The sequence below is a fragment of the Ranitomeya imitator genome, chromosome 1 (genome assembly GCF_032444005.1).
Source record: "Ranitomeya imitator isolate aRanImi1 chromosome 1, aRanImi1.pri, whole genome shotgun sequence".
Lineage (NCBI taxonomy): Eukaryota > Metazoa > Chordata > Amphibia > Anura > Dendrobatidae > Ranitomeya > Ranitomeya imitator.
This window is the reverse complement of record NC_091282.1, coordinates 606,263,388-606,288,356: the sequence shown is the minus strand read 5'-3', so window position 1 is coordinate 606,288,356 and position 24,969 is coordinate 606,263,388.

Sequence of the window (24,969 nt, the reverse complement as noted above, 5' to 3'; positions counted from 1 at the left end):
TAATAGGTTCACACAGCGAGCTATGTATAAAAGTGGTTTGTCATAACACTAAGAAAGGGGAGGATTTAGCCCCTGAGTGAGGTCACCACATAACTTGCCCACTGATGTTTTATTGGGGACTGATATGGAGAGGATGGTTGCATATTAGGTCCCTGACTCCCCTGCCCGATCAAATGCTGATGATAGCGATGGGAAATTACATATGTTGCCTGACAATGCTTAACCGATTAATGATGTACACTCCCTGACAGAAGTTATGTCGCTTATCCATGTTATGTAAATAAAAGCTTATAATCTGATGTTAAATTGATCCATTGGTTGTATAAATTATTCTTTTGAAAGCTGAAACTCTCCGAAATGTGGTTTAGGTTAGGAAAATAAATTGGCATCGAAGCAGAAATATTGATCAGTTAATGGACACAGAATGATCAGATTTTGGCAAGATAAAAGTTTTGTCGCCCACAGAAAGTAAGTTGTGGTGCTATTAGAGTCATATCTAATATTTTCTGTGACTTCCATGAGCTTGAAGACTGCATCCATGCGGTTCAACAATGATTCATACAATTTATTAATGAAGTCATCGGGAATAGCAAAGAATGCAGTCTTACATGCCTCCCAGAGTTAATCTAGATTTTTTGGTTTTCTCTTCCAAGCTTCTTCTTTCATCCTACCCCAAACATGCTGAATGATGTTCATGTCTGGTCACTGGGCTGGCCAGTCCTTGAGCACCTTGATCTTTTTTGCCTTGAGGAACTTTTTTGTAGAGATGGATGTATGAGATGGAGCACCATCCTGCAGCAGAATGTGACCCCTTTTATGATTTGAAATATAAGAGGTAGCTTATACTTCTTGATATTTTAGGCTATTGATATTACCTTCCACCTTGCAAATGTTTCGCACACCCCCATACTGAATGTAACCCTAGACCGTAATCTTTCTACCACCAAATTTAACTGTTTTCTGGGTGTATTTTGGATCCATACGGGCTCAGTAGGTCTCCTGCAGTATTTGCGGCACCTGTGGTGTAATTCTACTGAAGATTCATCAGAGAAATCCACCTTCTGACATCTTTCCAGCGTCCATCTGTTTAGCAGGCTGTGGGACTTTTCAAATGCCACACAGTTTTTATTTGCCTTTTGTTTAGTGCTGGCTTCTAGGCACTGATTTGGCCATGGAGGCCATTTGGAGACAGAATCCTACAAACTTTTCTAGTTGACACAGGGACTTGAGGTGACCAGTAGTGATGAGCGAGTGTACTCGTTGCTCGGGTTTTCCCAAGCACGCTCGGGTGATCTCCGAGTATTAATGAGTGCTCGGAGATTAAGTTTTTATCACCTCAGCAGCTTGATTTACAGCTATTAGCCAGCTTGATTACATCTGGAGATTAACTAGCAACCAGGCAACCCCCACATGTACTCAGCCTGGCTAATAGCTGTAAATCATTCAGCTGCCTTGATGAAAACTAAATCTCCGAACATTAACAAATACTCGGAGGTCACCCGAGCGTGCTCGGGAAAACCCGAGCAACAAGTACACTCGCTCATCACTTGTGACCAGGCCTGTTGGAGATCTGCTGCAGTGGAACAGGGTGTAGCAATATGTTATATGTTCATGTGGCCTCTAGGGGTCTCACTACTTTTATGTGTGTTCTATCTTCTGTGTTTGGAACTTGTTGGATGTTGTTGTACTCGGAATTCATGTAATGGAGGTTGAGACATGATGTGAATAAAGAGCCTGGAGATACTCACAGAGTGTGATTTATGACAGGATTCATCAAACAGAACATGGTGGCAGCCGGGCACAGAACCTGCAAATTCTTAGAGCTTATATGAGGCTGGAACTGCACAGATCACTGCAACTGTAAGTACAGATTCCCTGACAGTACAGAAAAATGGAGACTTGTCTGAAGCCCCCTCAGAGACTGGATGTCACTTCATGTAATCTGTCCCAGACTTGGAGACATTGGAAGGAAGAGTTTACACTGTATGTGGATCTGACTGTGGGCCCCACTGATGACAAACGGAAAGTAAAGCTGTTTTATTACCTAATTGGGGAAAATGGCAGAGAATTAGCCCACACCTTGCTCCCAGACACAGACAACCTCCTCCTAGCAGACATTGTGCAGGCATTTGATAAACACTGTGACCCAAAGAAGAATGAGACAGTGGAAAGATATAAGTTTTTCACAAGACATCAGGAGGATGGTGAAAATGTGGACAGATATCTGACAGAGCTGAGGAGACTTGCAGAAACATGTGGCTTTGCAGAGATCAGGGACAGTCTAATCAAGGACAGAATGGTGTGTGGCATAAAGGACAGTCATCTCAAAGAAAGATTACTGAGAGAGGAAGACATGACTTTAGAGAAATGTATGCAAATCTGCAGGGCTGCTGAGCTCACAAAGCACAGCCTGAAGATGATGGCAGGCACCAGTGAGAATAATGATGACAAGGTACATGCAGTATCTATGAAAGGAAAGACAGGACCAGACTACCCTATAAACACTGTCCACTGCAAGTATTGTGGGAAAAGACATGAGAGAGACAAAACCAAGTGTCCAGCATATGGGGAAACCTGCAGGTCATGTGGCAAGAAGAATCATTCCTCTGCTGTCTGCAGGCAAGGAAGAGGCAAACAGTACAGACAGCTCCACACTGTGACACCAGACACTGACAGTGCAGAGGACATTACATGGCTACAAATGCAGTCTACAACAGAGAAAGTCAATGTAGTCGGGCAGTCAGTAGTGAAGGATGCCAAGCAGCTTTATGCAACATTCTTGTTGGATGAGAAGCCCATTAGATTTCAGCTGGATTGTGGAGCAAGCTGCAATGTAATTTCATTTGATCTGCTAAACGAACAGGTTTCTATTGAGCCAACTGACAAGGTACTGGTGATGTACAACAAAAGTGTTCTGAAACCAATGGGGACATGTAAGCTAAAAATACGAAACCCATGTAACAGAAAGAGTTATAGAGTTGAATTTACCATGTTACGGGGTGGTAACCATGTACCATTACTGGGAGTAAAAGCAGTTCAGGCAATGGACTTAATAAAAGTACAATCTCAGAACATTATGTCTGTTGAAGTTGCCCAGGATATACAAAATCCAAAACTAAATGCAGAGCACAACTTGGACATGCAGAAAATAAAAGCAGAGTATGCTGATGTATTTGAAGGTGATGGATGCTTTGAAGGTAAATATAGGCTAGAAATTGACAACACAGTGCAGCCCACCAGATTACCTACAAGAAGAGTGCCTGTAGCTTTAATGCAACCGCTGAAAGTAGAACTGCAAGATCTACAGAGAAGAGGCATGATAGCACCAGTCCATAAGAGCACAGATTGGATCAGCAGTTTGGTCATAGTGCAGAAACCATCGGGCAAGTTAAGAATATGTATTGATCCTAAGCCACTCAACAAGGCGCTGAAACGAAATCATTACCCAATGCCAACATTAGATGATGTTCTACCAGATTTATCAAAGGCTAAAATATTTTCTGTATGTGATGTAAAAAATGGATTCTGGCATGTGGCCCTGACTGAAGATTCAAGTTTATTGATAACATTTTCTTCACCATTTGGACGCTTTAAATGGCTGAAAATGCCCATGGGACTAAAACCTGCTCCAGAGATATTCCAGCAGAAATTGATGCAGGCTTTGGAAGGACTTACTGGAGTGAAGACAATAGCGGATGATATCCTAGTAGTGGGAGAAGGTGAGAATATGGAATCTGCAATCAAGGATCACGATCAGAAGATGATACAATTTTTGGACAGATGCAGAGAAAAAAACATAAAGCTGAATTTGGACAAATTCAAATTGAAAATGACAGAAGTGGCCTATATTGGTCATCGACTGACTTCAACTGGGGTCAAAGTGGATCCTGAAAAGGTGAGAGCAATACAAGATTTGCCTACCCCTACTGATGTTTCTGGAGTACAACGATTTTTGGGCATGGTGAATTATCTCTCAAAATTTTGCAGACATCTGTCAGACATGTGTGAGCCACTGAGACCGCTAACCCACAAAGATGTGCGCTGGGAATGGACAGAAAGCCAGGAGACTGCTTTCCGAGCAGTAAAGAATGCCATTGCAGATACAGCAACCCTAAAGTATTTCGATCCAGATCGAGAAGTGGTGGTACAATGTGATGCTTCGGAAAAAGGCCTTGGAGCCACATTAATGCAGAACAAACAGCCAATTACATTTGCAAGCAGAGCCCTTACAACAACAGAGCAGGGATATGCGCAGATTGAGAAGGAACTACTGGCTGTGGTATTTGGGATGGAGAAGTTTCACCAGTACACCTATGGTCGACGGGTAACAGTGCAGTCGGATCACAAACCATTGGAGAGCATTACAAAGAAACCATTACTAAATGCCCCAAAGAGACTACAGCGCATGCTGTTGCGACTTCAGAAATATGATGTTGACATCGGGTACTGTCCAGGAAGAGACTTACTGATTGCAGATACGCTAAGCAGAGCTTACCTTCCTATCACAAATGATGAGCAGGAAGACATTGAAACCATCAATATGTGTAACTACCTTGCAGTGTCAAAAGAAAAGGTCAAGCAAATCCAGACTTTTACAGAGAAGGATAAAAGTCTCCAGAGTTTAAAGACTGTCATCTTGCAGGGCTGGCCAAAATACAAGCAGCATGCTCCGAGGGAAGTCTCACCATTCTTCCACATAAGAGATGAATTGTCAGTGCAGCAAGGAATCATCTTTAAAGGAGACAGGGCTGTTATACCTGAAGTTCTCAGAAGAGGCATATTGAAGACATTGCACTCTTCTCACTTAGGCATGGAAGGATGCCTACGTCGTGCACGAGAATCAGTTTATTGGCCAGGAATGAATGACCACATAAAAAATTACATAGCACAATGTGAAATATGTGCATCCTGCAATGATAAGCAACCAAAGGAGACATTGCAACCTCATGAAATTCCACATAGGCCTTGGTCAAAAATAGGAACAGACTTGTTCACATGGAATGACAAAGAATACCTGATTACAGTGGACTATTTCTCTAACTTCTGGGAGGTTGATTTGGTGCAGGACACAAGGGCGAGAACAGTGATTAAAAAACTCAAGGCCCATTTTGCCAGGTATGGCATTCCAGATATCGTTTTCTCTGACAATGCGGCACAGTTTACGTCGGAAGAATTCAAAACTTTCAGTAAGAAATGGGAATTTGAACACCAGACGTCTTCTCCAAGATATCCTCAGAGTAATGGGAAAGCAGAGTCAGCAGTAAATACGGCCAAAAGACTCATGCAGAAAGCAAACCAGGCGGGTGCTGATGTATATGTGTCTATACTGGATCATAGAAACACACCCACCCAAGGCCTAGACAGCAGTCCGGCACAGAGGCTCATGAGTAGGCGTACAAAGACACTAGTACCAACTGCGTGTCATCTGTTAGAGCCAAAGCTGCTGGGAAACATCGAAGCTAAATTACAGAAGAATCAAGCTAGGCAAGCTTTCTATTACAATAAATCTGCAAAGGATCTGCCTGAGCTCCAGAGAAATGACAACATTCGGCTGCAGCCAAGCACCACATTTGACAAACACTGGCAAAAGGCAAAGGTTGTCCAGAAACTGGGACCTCAGTCTTACGAAATTCTAACAGACGACGGAAGAAGACTAAGGAGGAATCGAAGATATTTGAGGAAAACGCAAGAAAGAGATGATTCATGGCCTTTTGAACAGTATCCAGACACCCAAGACAACGAGGCAGCAAGTACAAGTCAGGCACCAACAGTGACAGCTGACCATCAGGGTGAGGACTCTGGCCAGAGACAGGCAATATCAGAAGAACTACCAGATGTACCAGATGTAGAAAGTGACACATCTTATATTACCAGAGCTGGCAGAATTAGCAAATAGCCGGCGCACCTTAAAGATTATATCTAACTGGACGTACTAGGTTAATTTCTAACTTTGTCATAGTATACATTAGTTTAGTATCTTTTATTGTTCCTCTAGTTAAAAGAGAAAGGATGTAGCAATATGTTATATGTTCATGTGGCCTCTAGGGGTCTCACTACTTTTATGTGTGTTCTATCTTCTGTGTTTGGAACTTGTTGGATGTTGTTGTACTCGGAATTCATGTAATGGAGGTTGAGACATGATGTGAATAAAGAGCCTGGAGATACTCACAGAGTGTGATTTATGACAGGATTCATCAAACAGAACACAGGGGCTTGCTTTGGATTTTCTAACTAACAAACATTCCTCCTGAGCAGTTGTCTTGCTGGGTCTGCCGGACTTGGGCTTGTCAAACACATCACCAGTCTCTTCAAATCTTTTTTTAATCCTTTGTACTTGACGCTGAGACACATTACAGGTGCCAGCCACCTCTGTAGTGGATCTGGTCTTCAGCCTCTTGATAATCCAGGCTTTGGTTGCAGGGTGGATTTTTGGCATCTTATCAGAGCTCAAGTTGCAGTTCAAGTGAAGGTCTGGGGTGCTGGGTTTCTTTTTATACACATACACTATTTAACCGATCATTTACTGAGCACAGGTGAGGATGTAAACTAGGATTGTGTGCATTATACCACCAGGCGACAAAACTTTTGTCTTGCCAAAATCTGACCATTCTGTGTCCATTAACTGATCAATATTTCTGCATTGATGCCAATTTATTTTCTTAACCTAAACCACATTTCAGAGGGTTTCAGCTTTCAAAAGAATAATTTATATAACCAAAGGATGAATTTAACATCAGGTTATAAGCTTTTATTTACATAACATGGATGAGCGATATAACTTCTGTCAGGGAGTGTACCTGATAACCATTTTTCTGAAAATGCCAAGGGTAATACTGATTATGCTGATGATGAAAATATGCATGTGTTACCTGTTAACCATTTATGTCCTGAGAATGATGTGTTCACAGGTGCAGGAGTGCTCAGCCACGTCACTCCGCAAGGTGGGATGGCTGGGGAACCCCCAACAGGAGCAAGCGATGGTGCTCAGGGAAAACTGTGAGGAAGGTGATGCCGTGCAACTGACCAGTGCCACAGAGAACTGCCCCATATATAGCACTGCTCCTGAGATGTTGGGGGTGGATGGGGAGGCAGTACCCATTGCAGTGCCGGCTGATAGGTCTGTGGAAATCCCCAGGGAGACAGCCTACGTAGCTGCTGTCACCCGCAGTCAGAGTGCCGGGACACAGATAACGTTCTGCCTTCTGGATCCTTCTCAGTCACAGGCATGACTGAACCAGAGATGGACCCAGAGCAGGTCCCAGAGAGTTCCCGTGGGGAAGGGACCCTGACGTCGCTTCTGGCTGCCCCTAGCCAGGAGTTCCAGGCAGCTCTGTACTCAGATGCGAGCCTGGAGAATTTGAGGCACCTTGCCGAGACGCCCACCTCCATGACTGATAAGAAGAGGGTGTTCTGGGAATGAGGGAGGTTGTACCGGGAGACAGTACCCAGAAAATACCAAAAGGAGTGGTTGACGGAAAGACAGCTGGTCGGCCCGTACCAATTCAGGGGTGAGTTGTTGCAGATTGCCCATGAGATCCTACTCGCTGGACACTTGGGGATCAGCAAAACTAAGGCCCGGCTGTCTCCACACTTCTATTGGCCCAAGATGTGGACAGATGTGACAAACTACTGCCACACCTGTATCACTTGTCAAAGAGTGGGGAAGGCGGGGCCTGTTTTTAAGGCTCCCCTGATCCCTTTGCCAGTGATAGAAGAGCCTTTCCAGATGATCACGGTGGACATTGTGGGCCCACTGGCCGTCCCCAGCAGCTCTGAAAAGCAATACATCCTCACTGTGGTAGACTACACTACCCGGTACCCAGAGGCAGTGGCTTTGTCATCCACTAGGGCAGATAAGGTGGCCATCCTTTCACGGGTAGGATTTCCCAGGGAGATGCTTACTGATCAAGGGACCCAATTCATGTCTCGCCTAATGGAGGCTCTCTGTAACGGAATGCAGGTGAAGCGTCTGGTATCGAGTTGGTATCACTCACCTTGTGCCAGTCATTGCACTGGTTACCCATCCACTCAAGAATCCAGTACAAAACTACTACCCTCATCCACAAAGCACTCCATGGCTCAGCACCACCCTACATCTCCTCTCTGGTCTCAGTCTACCACCCTACCCGTGCCCTCCGCTCCGCTAATGACCTCAGGTTAGCATCCTCAATAATCAGAACCTCCCACTCCCGTCTCCAAGACTTTCCACGTGCTGCGCCGATTCTTTGGAATGCACTACCTAGGTTAATATGCCCTAAAAACTAATTTGTTCAGATTGGCCTACCGCCTCAACGCATTAACCTAACTATCCCTGTGTGGCCCATTCAAAAAAAAAAACCATATTAAGGGTTCCTCGCATCATGTTCTCATACACTTTATGCAGTTAATAGCCCTCTGTGTCTGTACTGCTACATACTTAGGCAGTTAACTGGTTCATGCAGCTTTACATGAACACCTGAGCCTTACACTATGGCTGGTCCGAATAACTAAAGCAATTGTTACCATCTTCCTCTCGTGTCTCCCCTTTTCCTCTTAGTTTGTAAGCTTGCGAGCAGGGCCCTCATTCCTCTTGGTATCTATTTTGAACTGTGATTTCTGTTATGCTGTTATGTCTATTGTCTGTCCAAGTCCCCTATATAATTTGTAAAGCACTGCGGAATATGTTGGCGCTATATAAATAAAATTATTATTATATTATCACCCAAAGACCGACGGCTTGTGTGAGCTCTTCAACAGTATCCTCAAACAGATGCCATGCTGGAACCTTTCCGGGCCATGTTCTTCAACTGACTTGGAAGGACTGAGTTAGCGGTCCACGAGGTGGACACTGGGAATCATGCTCCACTATGGCAAACACCCTATGGAATCTCCAACAAGGTGCAGCAGGTTAGGCGCCAGGAGATTGATGAGATGTTACAGCTGGGGGTGATTCAATGGTCAAAGAGCGCGTAGGCCTCACCTATAGTTCTCGTGCCAAAGAAGGATCGGACCACCCGGGTCTGCGTGGACTACAGGGGGCTCAACGCCATCACAGCCTCTGACGCGCACCCAATGCCGAGCATTGAGGAGCTGCTTGAGCAGTTAGCTGGCGCAGAATATCTGATCATAATGGATCTGAGTCGAGGATACTGGCAGATTCCCCTGAGCCCCGATGCGCAGGAGAAGTCCGCTTTTATCACATCCTTTGGACTGTACGAGTCCACGGTCATGCTCTTCAGGATGAAGAATGCCCCTGCCACTTTCCAGCGGATGGTCAACTACCTGTTTCAGGGACTGGAGAATTACGTGGTGGAATACTTGGGTGACATTGCCATCTACAGTTCCTCCTGGGATGAACACATGCAGCATCTTCAGGAGGTAAGGCGAATTCACTAAGCCGGTCTGACAATCAAGCCGGGAAAGTGCCAGATGGGCATGAGAGAGGTTCACTACCTGGGGTACCGGGTAGGTGGGAACTCAATAAGGCCAGAGCCTGGGAAAGAGGATTGCGTCCTGGCCCACCCCCAGGACCAAGAAGTAGGTGATGTCCTTTCTGGGCACTGCATGGTACTATAGGCCCTTCGTACAGAACTATAGTAGCCTGGCAAAACCCTTGACAGACCTCACCAAGAAGAAGCTACCCCAAATAGTCGACCGGACCAACGGCTGTGAGGGGGCCTTCCAGGCTTTGAAAACAGCCCTGTTGAAATCTCCTGTGTTAAAAGCAGTCGACAGCAGCGAGTTGGGCCTCGGTGCTGTGCTCAGCAAGGTCAACTCGGGGAACCAAGAGCACCCCGTGTTGTACCTGAGCCAGAAGCTTCTGCCGAGGGAAGTGGCCTACTCCACCATTGAGAAGGAGTGCCTGGCCATGGACTGGGCCCTGCAACATTTGCAGCCCTACCTGTACGGTCGTGCCTTCACTGTGCTGACTGACCACAACCCTCTGTGATAGCTCCAAGCCATATGGGGAATCAACGGAAGGTTTCTATGCTGGAGCCATGCCCTCCAACAGTACGACTTCACTGTGAAACACAAAAAGAGCAGCGAGCATGGCAATGCAGATGGGTTGCCCTGCCGGTGCGAACCTGCCGAGGTGCGCATGGAGGAGTACCATGAAGTTCTGCCTCCGTAGCGCAGTTCAAAAGGGGAGGTGTCAGGAAAATAGGAATAAGTTCTGACTACTTCAATTACACATACAGAGCTCTCAGCTGCTCTTTCCTGTGCCTGTGTGTGTAGTCCTAAACCCCTCATTTCCCCCTCCTTCAGGAATGTTTATGGCTTGGTGCTGCGAAAGCCAGACTCTGTGTAAAACCCCTCATCCCCCCTCCCACCTGATACTGGCTAAAACTGGAACAGCAAGCAAGGGATTCTATTGTTCGTTTAAGGTTATGTAGCACGGTAGCTTAGTGGTTAGCACTGCAGCCTTGCAGAGCTGGAGTCCTGGGTTCAATTCCCACCAAGGACAACATCTGCAAAGAGTTTGCGTGGGTTTCCTCCTGGCACTCCGGTTTCCTCCCACAAAGACATACTGATAGGGAATTTAGATTGTGAGCCCCATTGGGGACAACGATGATAATGTCTGTAAAGCGCTGTGGAATATGTTAGCGCTATATAAAAATAAAGATTTATTATTATTATTAATATTGACACCAATCCGGGCTAGAGATATAAGGATTATATATTCAGGATGTAAGCGGGTCATGTAACTACATCGTGTTTACACTTAAAAGAATCCCCCTGATGTGGTGCACCTCCTGATCATTGTGTTGTTCATATACGAGGTTCATACAGCGAGCTATGTATAAAAATGGTTTGTCATAACACTAAGAAAGGGGAGGATTCAGCCTCTGAGTGAGGTCACCACAGGGGGAATGCCTTGGTTTTGAGCTGAGAGATAACTGTGGGACATCAGTCTTCCAGTGTCTTTTGTCCAGGGTCTAACTGCTAAACAGATGTGTGATATGCATTTGGATGTGTCACCCATCCCCCACAGCACATGGTCAGCCATGAGATGAAATGATCTGAATACAATGTAAGTGTTCTCTTCAACTTTAATCCCATTTTATTTGTATTTGTACTGTATATGCGATACTTTTCTTCTTTATAATATATTTGTATACTTCTGTAGACACTGAATATCCTTTTTTGGAGTAAAATGTAAAATTACTAGCTTTGTCTCTCCTTGCTCTATAACGTATGGTCACGTCCTCTGAGGTGAATTATGCTACTAATCTGGGTTGGCTACGGACCCGTTAATAATTAAGAAGTCGGAGCTGGTGGCAGCGGGATTTGTCCTGTGCATTTGGGAGGCTTTGTACTGACTGGCGGCATTGATAATTATTGTTCCCGCCTGATTGGGAGTAGTTATATTGCCCTCGCTGCAGCGTGCCCAATAGCCAATACATAGCAGGCAGCCTTTCTGGCGACTAATTATCCTAGGTGCAGCACCCTGTCTGACCTGAGAGTAAGGGTGGCGCCAGAGAGCTGCAAGTTTCAAACTGAAACTGGGAAGTGGTATATACAGTTAGGTCCATATATATTTGGACAGAGACAGCATTTTTCTAATTTTGGTTATAGACATTACCACAATGAATTTTAAACAAAACAATTCAGATGCAGTTGAAGTTCAGACTTTCAGCTTTCATTTGAGGGTATCCACATTAAAATTGGATGACGGGTTTAGGAGTTTCAGCTCCTTAACATGTGCCACCCTGTTTTTAAAGGGACCAAAAGTAATTGGACAATTGACTCCAAGGCTATTTCATGGACAGATATGGGCAATCCCTTCGTTATGTCATTCTCAATTAAGCAGATAAAAGGCCTGGAGTTGATTTGAGGTGTGGTGCTTGCTTTTGGAAGGTTTTGCTGTGAAGTAAACATTTGGTCAAAGGAGCTCTCCATGCAGGGGAAACAAGCCATCCTTAAGCTGCGAAAACAGAAAAAACCCATCCAAGAAATTGCTAGAATATTAGGAGTGGCAAAATCTACAGATTAGTATATCCTGAGAAAGAAAGAAAGCACTGGTGAACTCATCAATGCAAAAAGACCTGGGCGCCCACGGAAGATAACAGTGGTGGATGATCGCAGAATAATCTCCATGGTGAAGAGAAACCCCTTCACAACAGCCAACCAAGTGAACAACACTCTCCAGGAAGTCGGCGTATCAATATCCAAATCTACCATAAAGAGAAGACTGCATGAAAGTAAGTACAGAGGGTTCACTGCACGGTGCAAGCCACTCAAAAGCATCAAGAATAAAAAGGCTAGACTGGACTTTGCTAAAAAAAACATCTAAAAAAGCCAGCACACTTCTGGAAGAACATTCTTTGGACAGATGAAACCAAGATCAACCTCTACCAGAATGATGGGAAGAGAAAAGTAGGTCGAAGGCGTGGTACAGCTCATGATCCAAAGCATACCACATCATCTGTAAAACCCGGCGGAGGCAGTGTGATGGCTTGGGCATGTATGGCTGCCAGTGGTACTGGGTCACTAGTGTTTATTGATGATGTGACACAGGACAGAAGCAGCCGAATTTATTCTGAGGTATTCAGAGCCATATTGTGTGCTCAGATCCAGCCAAATGCAGCCAAACTGATTGGTCATCGTTTCATACTACAGATGGACAATGACCCAAAACATAAAGCCAAAGCAACCCAGGAGTTTATTAAAGCAAAGAAGTGGAATATTCTTGAATGGCCAAGTCAGTCACCTGATGTCAACCCAATTGAGCATGCATTTCACTTGTTAAAGAGTAAACTTCAGACAGAAAGGCCCACAAACAAACAGCAACTGAAAACCACCGCAGTGAAGGCCTGGCAGAGCATCAAAAAGGAGGAAACACAGCGTCTGGTGATGTCCATGAGTTCAAGACTTCAGGCAGTCATTGCCAACAAAGGGTTTTCAACCAAGTACTAAAAATGAACATTTTATTTAAAATTATTGAATCTGTCCAATTACTTTTGGTCCCTTTAAAAACAGGGTGGCACATGTTAAGGAGCTGAAAATCCTAAACCCTTCATCCAATGTTAATGTGGATACCCTCAAATGAAAGCTGAAAGTCTGAACTTCAACTGCATCTGAATTGTTTTGTTTAAAATTCATTGTTGTAAAGTATATACCAAAATTTGAAAAATGTTGCCTCTGTCCAAATATATATGGACCTAACTGTAGATAAATCCCCTTCAGAAAGAACCAGGGGCAACCAAACAACCCCTGTTCATGACAAATTGGTGTGAGTGGTGAAGATGATAAAGGTATCCTCCCCATGAACCGTGACATGCCATATTCAATATCAAAGAGTGGACTTTCTGTAAATAGTTTTGCTATTTACAGAGAGTTCACTCTTTGATATTTATCATTAGATTCCCCTGATGAATCCCCCTTATTGGGGAGGAAATGCGTAAGAAAAATACACATATATATTTTGAGTAGTGGTGGGTGCCCGAAATAGCATATACCTGGGGACTGTCCTTGTCAGGACGGGAGCAACGCAGGGCACGACAGGAAAGAATAGACATCCCCCTCCCCCTGTTATCAAATTTAAGAAGGTACATATTTTTGCTCCTGTTCATGATGGATTCGATATGGGACAACGAGACTTGGTGAGACCAAACCAATTTTTTAATTGAGCACTGTCGAGCACATTATGTATTGGTTATTTGTGTCACCTATGTTGATGGTCCAGAATTAATTTTAATGTTAATCAATAAAGGCTATATTTTAGTGATATTTAGATAGGACCCTCAGGAATAATTATATCAACCTCATTGCAGTGTGTGCCCCACAGCCAGTACATAGCAGACAGCCTTTCTGGTGACTAATTATCCTAGGCGCAGTCCCCTGGCTTACCTGAGCGTAAAGGGGGTGCCAGAGAGCTACAAGTTCCAAACCGGAACTAGAAAGTGCCATACTCCAAATACTCCAAATTGTGCCATACTCCTTCCCGTTTGTATGATGGCTTGAACAGTGCTCCGTGAGATGTTCAGAGCTTGGGCTATTTACTATATCCTAGCCCTGCTTTCCTCTTCTCCACACCTTTATCCCTGCCCTGTCTGGTGGGCTCCTTGGTTTTCATGATGCGGTTTGATCCCTAATGTTCTCACACAAACCTCTGAGGCCTTTACAGAACTATTTTACTGAGGAGAAACACTCAGGTTGACTCAGTGTACTAATTATGTGACTTCTGGGGGCAATTGGTCACTCATGATTTTATTTAGAGACATCAAATTACAGGGGCCTGAATACTAATGCACCTCTCAAATCTCAGATTTATATATATATATTGTTTTTAATTATTAAACCTCATATGATTTCTGTTAAAGTTCACAAGTACTTGCTACTTTGTGTTGGTGTCAAGTTAATGACCCCAGCAGCTTACAATCACCTGATATCAGCACCCTCTGTTGTCAGCGCATAATGGTGGTGATAGTTGTATGGCCTTGCTCATTTCTGCATTATACTACACAAGGACAGGCGGTGGCCGCCTGCATTTCGGGGGCGTAACCTTATGTCAGAGATACCGGCCCGGTGCCAGTGTGTGTGCTCACGTAACCCTGTACCCATGTATGCAGTCACATGAAGTTTATTGCACAGCGCTGACAACCTGCACGACAACAATTGGACTTTGACCTTCCAAATCACAACTCTTTGCCTGCAGTCTGATGTCAGGAAGAACCTGTGTTCAGGATCCACACCGGATACTACAATGTAATGCTGTGCTGGCAAGTCAATACTCTGAGGCATCTGTACCCCATGTCCCATCGCATTTGCATGCTGTGTCCCACTGAGCCCAGACCCCACATCCTGCTCTGTCCGAACCCCGTATCCCACCGCATCTGCATGCTGTGTCTTACCGAGTACATGCCACACATCCTGCCAGATCCACACTGCATGCCGTGCCACAACCACACTCTGTGTCCTGCACCTCATCCCACATCTTCTGTCCTGAGGCATCCATACTCCACGTTTTGCCACATCTGCACCCTGTGCAACGCCCCCACATAAGGGCAATGGGGTACTCGGTACCGGGTCTTTCAGTTCCCTCAGCTGGGATGTCACGGTGGCCCGACCCGGACCGTGGCCCTATGAGGGGCGCCCAATAATTAGGGGTTAGAGTTTGTAGATAATGGTAGTGTTCGTGACGCCACCTGTGGTATTCGGTCAGGGTGACCGACGCTGCTTAGGGGGCCGCTGGGGTGATGGAATGGCAGCTAGATGGTATACCTTCCCACAGGTGAAGTATATCCCCAGGGCTTCCCAGAAGTGTAGATGGTGATGTTGGGTGGTGCAAGGCACGGTGAATAACGAGGACACAATGGGTGCAGTCTCTTTACCTTTACTGAAGGCTTCAGCATCCACAGTCCAGGGTGCCGGATCACAGGATAGGCAGAGTCCGGCCGGTCTGATGGCAATTCCAGAGTCCCCTTATCCAGGTAGAAATCAGTAGCCTTCCCCTTGCGCACAGTAACATAGTAGGTCCCTACTTGCATGAGCTCCTATAGGGTCCTCACTCTTGTTACTCTTCTCTCTGTCCCCCAGATGGATAGGACAAACCCGTATGACGGTGGTGGCCTGAGGCTATTTTATAGGGACCCTAGTGTCGCACCTCCTCCGCTTTGCCACCTTGTCTGCTTAGGTTCTTAGGTCGGGCAGCCAACTTGGAATCGACTGTCCTGCCGGTCTCTGAAGTAAAGCGTAGAGTCTATTACTCCCTCGGTGTTCCAGCTACCGGATCTACGCTCAGTGTGAGGCAGCCTGCTTCCAGCTGGTCTCCCACTGGTGTTTTACTCCTGTTGCTACAACTTCGGTGCTCACTCACTACGGCACACTTCCTTTCTTGTCCTTTCCTAGGAGGCTGCCGCATGGGTTGCAGGCGCAGCTCCGTGTCCTTCTTTCCTTCCTGGGCCGAGCCCAGTCTGCTCCTCTCCTCTCCTCCTGACCCTCTCCTTCTCCCTCCAGTCAGAACTGTCTAACTTCCTAACCAACCCCCAGTTTTACCCAAGTGTGAGGAGTGGCCTAATAGATAGAACCTTTTGCTCCCCTGGTTGCCGGCGAGTGAAGTGCGTGTGTGACTGTGATACCTGGCAAGGTGAACTCCTTTGGTGCCATCAGACGTAACATCGCTCCCCCTGGTGGAAGAATGACATCACTGCAACGACCAGGACTCTGGGGCGCTGCACTTGCATCCTGCCACATCTGTACCCCGTGTCCTGCCGTATGTGTGGACACTGGACGAGGTGTAGATGCGGCAGTACACAGAGTGTGTATATAGCAGGACATGGGATGCCGATGTGGCAGTACGCAGGGTGCAGATGTATCAGGACAGGAGATGTGGGGAAGAGGTGTTGATGCAGTAGTACACAGAGTGCGAATATCGCAGGAAATGGAGTGCGGATTAAGCAGGACACGGGGTGCTGATGTGAAAGGACATGTGGAGCGGATGTTACAGGAAGCAGGATGCCGTTGTGGCAGGAAACAGAATGTGGATGCGCAGAGGCGTATCTAGGGGAGCACCCGGGGCATGTGCCCCGAGCGCAGCAGGCAGGGGGGTACAGTCAGGCTGCAGTGGTCCGCAGTGTAACCCCCGGCGGCTGCATTCTGCCGCCCCCCAGACTGAGAGCCAGATTGCCCTCATGCGCGGTGGGCAGGGAGTGATCATGCAGCTCCGCTGCCTACAAGAGAAAATACCAGCGGATCGGCAGGGATCCGTCCTGCTTCCTGCCTGCGATTCCTCTCACACAGACAGCAGCGCCGCTGGATGATGTAATCATTCAGCGGCTGGCTGTGCCAGAGAGGACGCTGCCGATGGTGATGCTGCAGCAGAGAAGTGGCTGTGTGTGTCTGCGTGTGTCTGCGTTTGTGTAGGTTGAGGAGAGGGCAATGATGGGGCAGAAGGGGAGAGGGCAATGATGGGGGTGGTGGGGGAGGAGGAAATTATGGAAGTGGTGGAATGGGCAATGATGGGGAAAAAGCAATGATGGAGGTGGTGGAAAGAACAATGATGGGGTGGTGGGCGAGAATGCAATGATGGAGATGGTGGAAAGCGCAATAACGGGGGTGGTGGATGATGGAGGTGGTGGGGAAAAAGACAATGGTGGGGGAGGAGGAAATGATGGAGGTGGTGGATTGGGCAATTATATGGGGTGGTGGGGGAGAAAGCAATGATAGTTGTGGTGGAGAAGGCAATGATGAAGGTGGTGAAGAGGGCAATGATGGGATGGGGGAGAGGACAATAATGAGATGCGGGGAGGAGGACAATGAGGGATGCGGGGGATTGGGATGGGAGGAAGGGGGACTTATAATGGACTTAGGAACAGGGGGAGATGGAGGAAGACATTATTATCGTTTATTACATCTAACGCAGTCCCTTAGTATAGGGTGTACGAACTAATTATGTATAACGCCACCCTTAGTTACATAGTTTCCTCTTTTATTATGTATTCCACTGTCGCTTATTACATACCATCCTCTCTAGTTATATATGGTGCCATCCTTTATTATATAGCTTCCTCTGCTGTTATGTACAGTACTGTCTCTTACATAGTGCATTCTTGTTATTTTTGTTACTCACAGTGCCCTCTTTTATTACATAGTCCCCTCTCTTTTTAGATATAAAATGACTGCTGATGGAGGAGTCGGTGACCAGACGACCAGTCCAACAGCTCCTCCATTAGAAAAGAAGCTTTCCCATCAGCCATCATTGCATTATACAGCTAACAAGACAGGACGGTATGTAATAAAAAAACATGGCTCTATATAATCTGATATGTATCGGACGGTGCTGTACATAAAAAGATAGGGCACTGTGTAATAAGGGACGGCAACATAGATAATGAAGGACACTATGTAATATATATACATGTATATGTGTGTGTGGTTATATACAGTTATATGAAAAAGTTTGGTCACCCCTATTAATCTTAAGCTTAATGTTTTATAAAAAATGTTTTTTTTTTCAACAGCTATTTCAGTTTCATGTATCTAATAACTGTTGGACACAGTAATGTTTCTGCTTTAAATGAGGTTTATTGTACTAACATAAAATGTGCAATCTGCATTCAAACAAAATTTGACAGGTGCATAAGTATGGGCACCCCACCAGAAAAGTGACATTAATATTTAGTAGATCCTCCTTTTGCAAAAATAACAGTCTCTAGTGGGTTCCTGTAGCTTTTAATGAGTTCCTGGAACCTGGATGAAGGTATTTTTGACTATTCCTCTTTACAAAACAATTCCAGTTCAGTTAAGTTTGATGGTCGCCGAACATGGACAGCCCTCTTCAAATGATCCCACAGATGTTCAGTGATATTCAGGTCTGGGGACTGGAATGGCCATTCCAGAACAATATAATTGTTGCTCTGCATGAATGCCTGAGTAGATTTGGAGCGGTGTTTTGGATCATTGTCTTGCTGAAAGATCCATCCCCTGCGTAACTTCAACTTTGTCACTGATTCATGAACATTATTGTCAAGAATCTGATGATACTGAGAGGCATCCATGCGTCCCTCAACTTTAACAAGATTCCCGGTGCCGGCATTGGCCACACAGCCCCAAAGCATGATGGAACCTCCACCAAATTTTACTGTGGGTAGCAAGTGTTTTTCTTGGAATGCTGTGTTTTTTGGCCGCCAGGCATAACGCCTTTTTGTATGACCAAACAACTCAATCTTGGTTTCATCAGTCCACAGGACCTTCTTCAAAAAATAAATTGGCTTCTCCAAATGTGCTTTTGCATACCTCAGCCGACTCTGTTTGCGGCGTGCTTGCAGAAATGGCTTCTTTCGCATCACTCTCCCATACAGCTTCTCCTTGTGCAAAGTGCGTTGTATAGTTGACCGATGCACAGTGACACCATCTGCAGCAAGTTGATGCTGCAGCTCTCTGGAGGTGGTCTGAGGATTGTCCTTGACTGATCTCACAATTCTTCTTCTCTGCCTTTCTGATGTTTTTCTTGGCCTGCCACTTCTGGCCTTAACAAGAACTGTACCTGTGTTCTTCCATTTCCTTACTATGTTCCTCACAGTGGAAATTGACAGGTTAAATCTCTGAGACAGCTTTTTGTATCCTTCCCCTGAACAACTATGTTGAATAATCTTTGTTTTCAGATCATTACACAGTTGCTTTGAGGAGCCCATGATGCCACTCTTCAGAGGAGATTCAAACAGGAGAACAACTTGCAAGTGGCCACTTTAAGTAGCTTTTCTCATGATTGCATTCACCTGGCTATGAAGTTCAAAGCTCAATGAGGTTAGAAAACAAAAAAAAGTGCTTTAGTGAGTCAGTAAAAAGTAGGTAGGAGTATTTAAAACAAGAAAATGATAAGGGTGCCCATACTTATGCACCTGTCAAATTTTGTTTGAATGCAGATTGCACATTTTCTGTTAGTACAATAAACCTCATTTCAAGGCAGAAACATTACTGTATCCAACAGTTATTAGATATATGAAACTGAAATAGCTGTTGAAAAAAACCCAATTTTTATAAAACATTAAGCTTAAGATTAATAGGGGTGCCCAAACTTTTTCATATAACTGTATATAGCTTTGTCGCCATAAAAGGAGGGGGGCCCAGACACGTTTCTTGCACAGGGGCCCCAAGCTGTCAGTGCCCGCCCCTGCTCTGACTGCGGGGTCAGAGCGACGCCAGCAGCGTGATCAGGTCATGTGATCACGTTGCTGACGTCACTCGCCTGCGCTGCAGAGGCGAACACTTGTGGTAAGTAGTGATGAGCGAGTGTACTCATTGCTCGAGTTTTCCCGAGCACGCTCGGGTGATCTCCTAGTATTTGTTAGTGTTCAGAGATTAAGTTTTCATCGCCTCAGCTGAATGATTTACAGCTACTACCCAGCCTGAGTACATGTGGGGGTTGCCTGTTTGCTAGGGAATCCTCACATGTAATCAAGCTGTCTAGTAGCTGTAAATCATTCAGCTGCGGCGATGAAAACTTAATCTCCGAACACTAACAAATACTCGGAGATCACCCGAGCGTGCTTGGGAAAACCCGAGCAACGAGTACACTCGCTCATCACTAGTGATATGTGCTCTAGTGGAGCTTAAGACACCGAAGATTAAGTGCAGGGGGGCTTTATTATGTGTGGGGAGAATTGGAGTGGTGATGGGGGATTTATTGTGTGGGGAAGAATTGGAGTGAGAATGGGGGGATTTATTATGCGTGGGGAAAATTGGAGTGGTGATGGGGGATTTATTGTGTGCGGGGAGAATTGGAGTGGGGTTGGGGGGATTTATTATGTGTGGGAAGAATTGGAGTGATGATGGGGGATTTATTGTGTGGGCGGAGAATTGGAGTGGGGATGGGGGATTTATTATGCGTGGGGAAAATTGGAGTGGTGATTAGGGATTTATTGTGTGGGGGGAGAATTGGAGTGGGGATGGGTGGCTTTATTATGTGTGGGGAGAATTTGAGTGGGGATGAGGGCTTTATTATGTGTGGGGAGAATTTGAGTGGGATGGGGGATTTATTATGTGTGGAGAGAATTGGAGTGGGGATGGGGGGATTTATTATGTGTGATTTAGATTGTGAGCCCCAACGGGGACAGCAACGATAATGTGTGCAAACTGTAAAGCGCTGCGGAATATGTTAGCGCTATATAAAAATAAAGATTATTATTATTATGTGTGGGGATTAGGGTTGAGCGAAACAGATCGGTCATTTTCATAAGTCGCCGACTTTTGGCAAAGTCGGGTTTCATGAAACCCGATCCGATCCCAGCGTGGGATCGGCCATGCGGTACGCGACCTTCGAGCCAAAGTCGTGTTTCATATGACGCGTTCAGCGCCATTTCTCAGCCAATGAAGCTGGACGCAGAGTGTAGGCAGCGTGATGACATAGGTCCTGGTCCCCACCATCTTAGAGAAGGGCATTACAGTGATTGGCTTGCTTTCTGCAGCGTCACAGGGGCTATAAAGGGGCGTGCACGCCAACCGCCATCTTACTGCTGCTGATCTGAGCATAGGGAGAGGTTGCTGCCGCTACGTCAGAAGCAGGGATAGCGTTAGGCAGGGAATATAAACCCCCAAACCGCTTGTGCTGTAGCGATTTCCACTGTCCAACACCACCTTTTCCTTGCAGGGACAGTGGAGGCTAGATTTCTGTGCATCAGCTCTGTAGCTTATAAGGCTGCCTTATAAGGCTCCCTGATAGCTGCATTGCTGTTTGTACGCCGCTGTGCAAACCAACTGCTTTTTTCAAAGCACAAATCCTGTTGTTCCTTCCTTTCTGCACAGCTATCTTGTTTGTTTGTCCACACTTTTGTGTGCAGGAGTCCTTTTTATTGCTGCCTGCCATACTTTTCTGAGATTACTGTAGGGGGATAGTAATTGTAGTACAGTCCCTTTTTATATATATATATATATATATACATATATATATATGTATATATATATATATATATATATATACAGTGGGGCAAAAAAGTATTTAGTCAGTCAGCAATAATGCAAGTTCCACCACTTAAAAAGATGAGTGGCGTCTGTAATTTACATCATAGGTAGACCTCAACTATGGGTGACAAACTGAGAAAAAAAAAAACAGAAAATCACATTGTCTGTTTTTTTATCATTTTTTTTGCATATTATGGTGGAAAATAAGTATTTGGTCAGAAACAAACAATCAAGATTTCTGGCTCCCACAGACCTGTAACTTCTTCTTTAAGAGTCTCCTCTTTCCTCCACTCATTACCTGTAGTAATGGCACCTGTTTAAACTTGTTATCAGTATAAAAAGACACCTGTGCACACCCTCAAACAGTCTGACTCCAAACTCCACTATGGTGAAGACCAAAGAGCTGTCAAAGGACACCAGAAACAAAATTGTAGCCCTGCACCAGGCTGGGAAGACTGAATCTGCAATAGCCAACCAGCTTGGAGTGAAGAAATCAACAGTGGGAGCAATAATTAGAAAATGGAAGACATACAAGACCACTGATAATCTCCCTCGATCTGGGGCTCCACGCAAAATCCCACCCCGTGGGGTCAGAATGATCACAAGAACGGTGAGCAAAAATCCCAGAACCACACGGGGGGACCTAGTGAATGAACTGCAGAGAGCTGGGACCAATGTAACAAGGCCTACCATAAGTAACACACTACGCCACCATGGACTCAGATCCTGCAGTGCCAGACGTGTCCCACTGCTTAAGCCAGTACATGTCCGGGCCCGTCTGAAGTTTGCTAGAGAGCATTTGGATGATCCAGAGGAGTTTTGGGAGAATGTCCTATGGTCTGATGAAACCAAACTGGAACTGTTTGGTAGAAACACAACTTGTCGTGTTTGGAGGAAAAAGAATACTGAGTTGCATCCATCAAACACCATACCTACTGTAAAGCATGGTGGTGGAAACATCATGCAAAGGGGCCAGGACGACTGATCCGGGTACATGAAAGAATGAATGGGGCCATGTATCGTGAGATTTTGAGTGCAAACCTCCTTCCATCAGCAAGGGCATTGAAGATGAAACGTGGCTGGGTCTTTCAACATGACAATGATCCAAAGCACACCGCCAGGGCAACGAAGGAGTGGCTTCGTAAGAAGCATTTCAAGGTCCTGGAGTGGCCTAGCCAGTCTCCAGATCTCAACCCTATAGAAAACCTTTGGAGGGAGTTGAAAGTCCGTGTTGCCAAGCGAAAAGCCAAAAACATCACTGCTCTAGAGGAGATCTGCATGGAGGAATGGGCCAACATACCAACAACAGTGTGTGGCAACCTTGTGAAGACTTACAGAAAACGTTTGACCTCTGTCATTGCCAACAAAGAATATATTACAAAGTATTGAGATGAAAATTTGTTTCTGACCAAATACTTATTTTCCACCATAATATGCAAATAAAATGTTAAAAAAAACAGACAATGTGATTTCTGGATTTTTTTTTTCTCAGTTTGTCTCCCATAGACCTCTACCTATGATGTAAATTACAGACGCCTCTCATCTTTTTAAGTGGTGGAACTTGCACTATTGCTGACTGACTAAATACTTTTTTGCCCCACTGTATATATATATATATATATATATATATATATATATCTTCAAGCCACTTTCTGCCCCTGAAACTGTGTATTGTGAAACAGTGGGCCTGTATTTTTCTGCACTGTCCCACACCTAAAAAGGGAGATTTATATTGTCAATCAGTGCATCTGTGCCAGTCCAGTCTGTTGTATCTGTCTGTCATTTTCTGCCACAGAAACAATACTGTAAAACAGTGGGCCAGATTTATTCACTAATCTCCCATTAAAAAAAAAAGAAGGGGAGATTAATATTGGCAAATCTGTGCCAGTCCAGTTTGTGGTATCTGTCAGTCATTTTGTGCCACTGAAACAATAATGTAAAACAGTGGGCCAGATTTATTCACTAGTCTCCCATCAAAAAAAAAGAAGGGGAGATTAATATTGGCAAATCTGTGCATCTGTGCCAGTCCAGTCTGTGGTATCGGTCTGTCATTTTGTGCCACTGAAACAATACTGTAAAACAGTGGGCCAGATTTATTCACTAGTCTCCCATCAAAAAAAAAAAGAAGGGGAGATTAATATTGGCAAATCTGTGCATCTATGCCAGTCCAGTCTGTGGTATCGGTCTGTCATTTTGTGCCACTGAAACAATACTGTAACAAACTTTGTTAGTTTGGATACATATTGCCAAGAATGAGGAAGTCTGGTTGAAGAGTTCGTGGCCGTGGGCGGTCATTGCCAGCTGATAATGATGGTAGTGGTGGTGGAGCATCAGGTGGTCGTGGGAAAAGCAATAAAGCACCTAAGTCTCGAGTTGTTCAGCCACCGTCATCGTCTGGCTACACAAGGCCTCGAATGCTCCCTTTTCTGTGAGTAGGAAAACCGCTTTTAAAGCCGGAGCAGCAGGAACAAGTTTTGGCTTTCCTTGCTGACTCTGCCTCTAGCTCTTTTGCCTCCTCTTCGGAAAGTGCAAAATTTAAAAGCAGTGCACCATCAGTGGATGTTCCCGATCAGGGACAAGTCGCTTCCTTGCGTTCTTCACCCAGAACAACAGAGAAGGATGCGTCAGGCGACACAACGGGTTACTTCATGGAGCTCTTTACATATACCGTTCCTGGGTTAGAAAGGGAAATTGTTAACAGGCCATGCCCATTACAAGATGAATCGGACATGGAGTGCACAGATGCACAGCCACAGCCAGATTATTATGCTGTTCCTTTGACTCAGATCACAACATTGCCCTCGCAGTGTACTGATCCAGAATCTGACCCAGATGAGACCATGGAGCACCGTCACGAACACTATAGCACAGGCTTACACAGTGACACAGAGGAAGGTGCACAGGACATAGAAGAGGAGGTCATAGATGACCCAGTTGTTGACCCCAATTGGCAGCCATTGGGGGAACAGGGTGCAGCCGGCACCTGAAGTAGCTCTGAAGCGGAGGAGGAGCCGGAGCAGGCATCAACATCGCAACAGCTTCCATCTGGCAGGCCCGTATCTGGCCAAAAACGTGTGGCAAAACCAAAAACAGTTGTAGGACAGCGTGGCCATCCGGTTAAAGTAGCTCAGTGTGCAATGCCTGAAAAGATATCCGATAGTAGGAAGAGTGCAGTCTGGCATTTTTTTTAACCAAGATCCAAATGATCAGTGCAAAGTCATCTGTAAGAAATGCTCAAGGACCTTCAGCAGAGGTCAGAATGTTAATAATCTAAATACAAGTTGCATGCATAGACATTTAACCACAATGCACTTGCAAGCCTGGACTAACTACCTTAACGTTGTTGCACCCTCTCAAAATGAAGCTAGTCAGCAACGCTACATCGCTTCCCTCACTGTAAGCCCACCGTTTACCACACCACCTGCAGCCAATGTGGAGGCTTCGTCGCAAGTCCAAAGCAGTCAGGGAATCACCAGGTTCTTGGTAGGAAACACTGTATGTAGGCCAACAGCAAGAATACCATCACCAACCCTCTCTCAGTCTGCCATGTCCACCGGCACCCCTGCTAGTTCCACCATATGCAGCTCT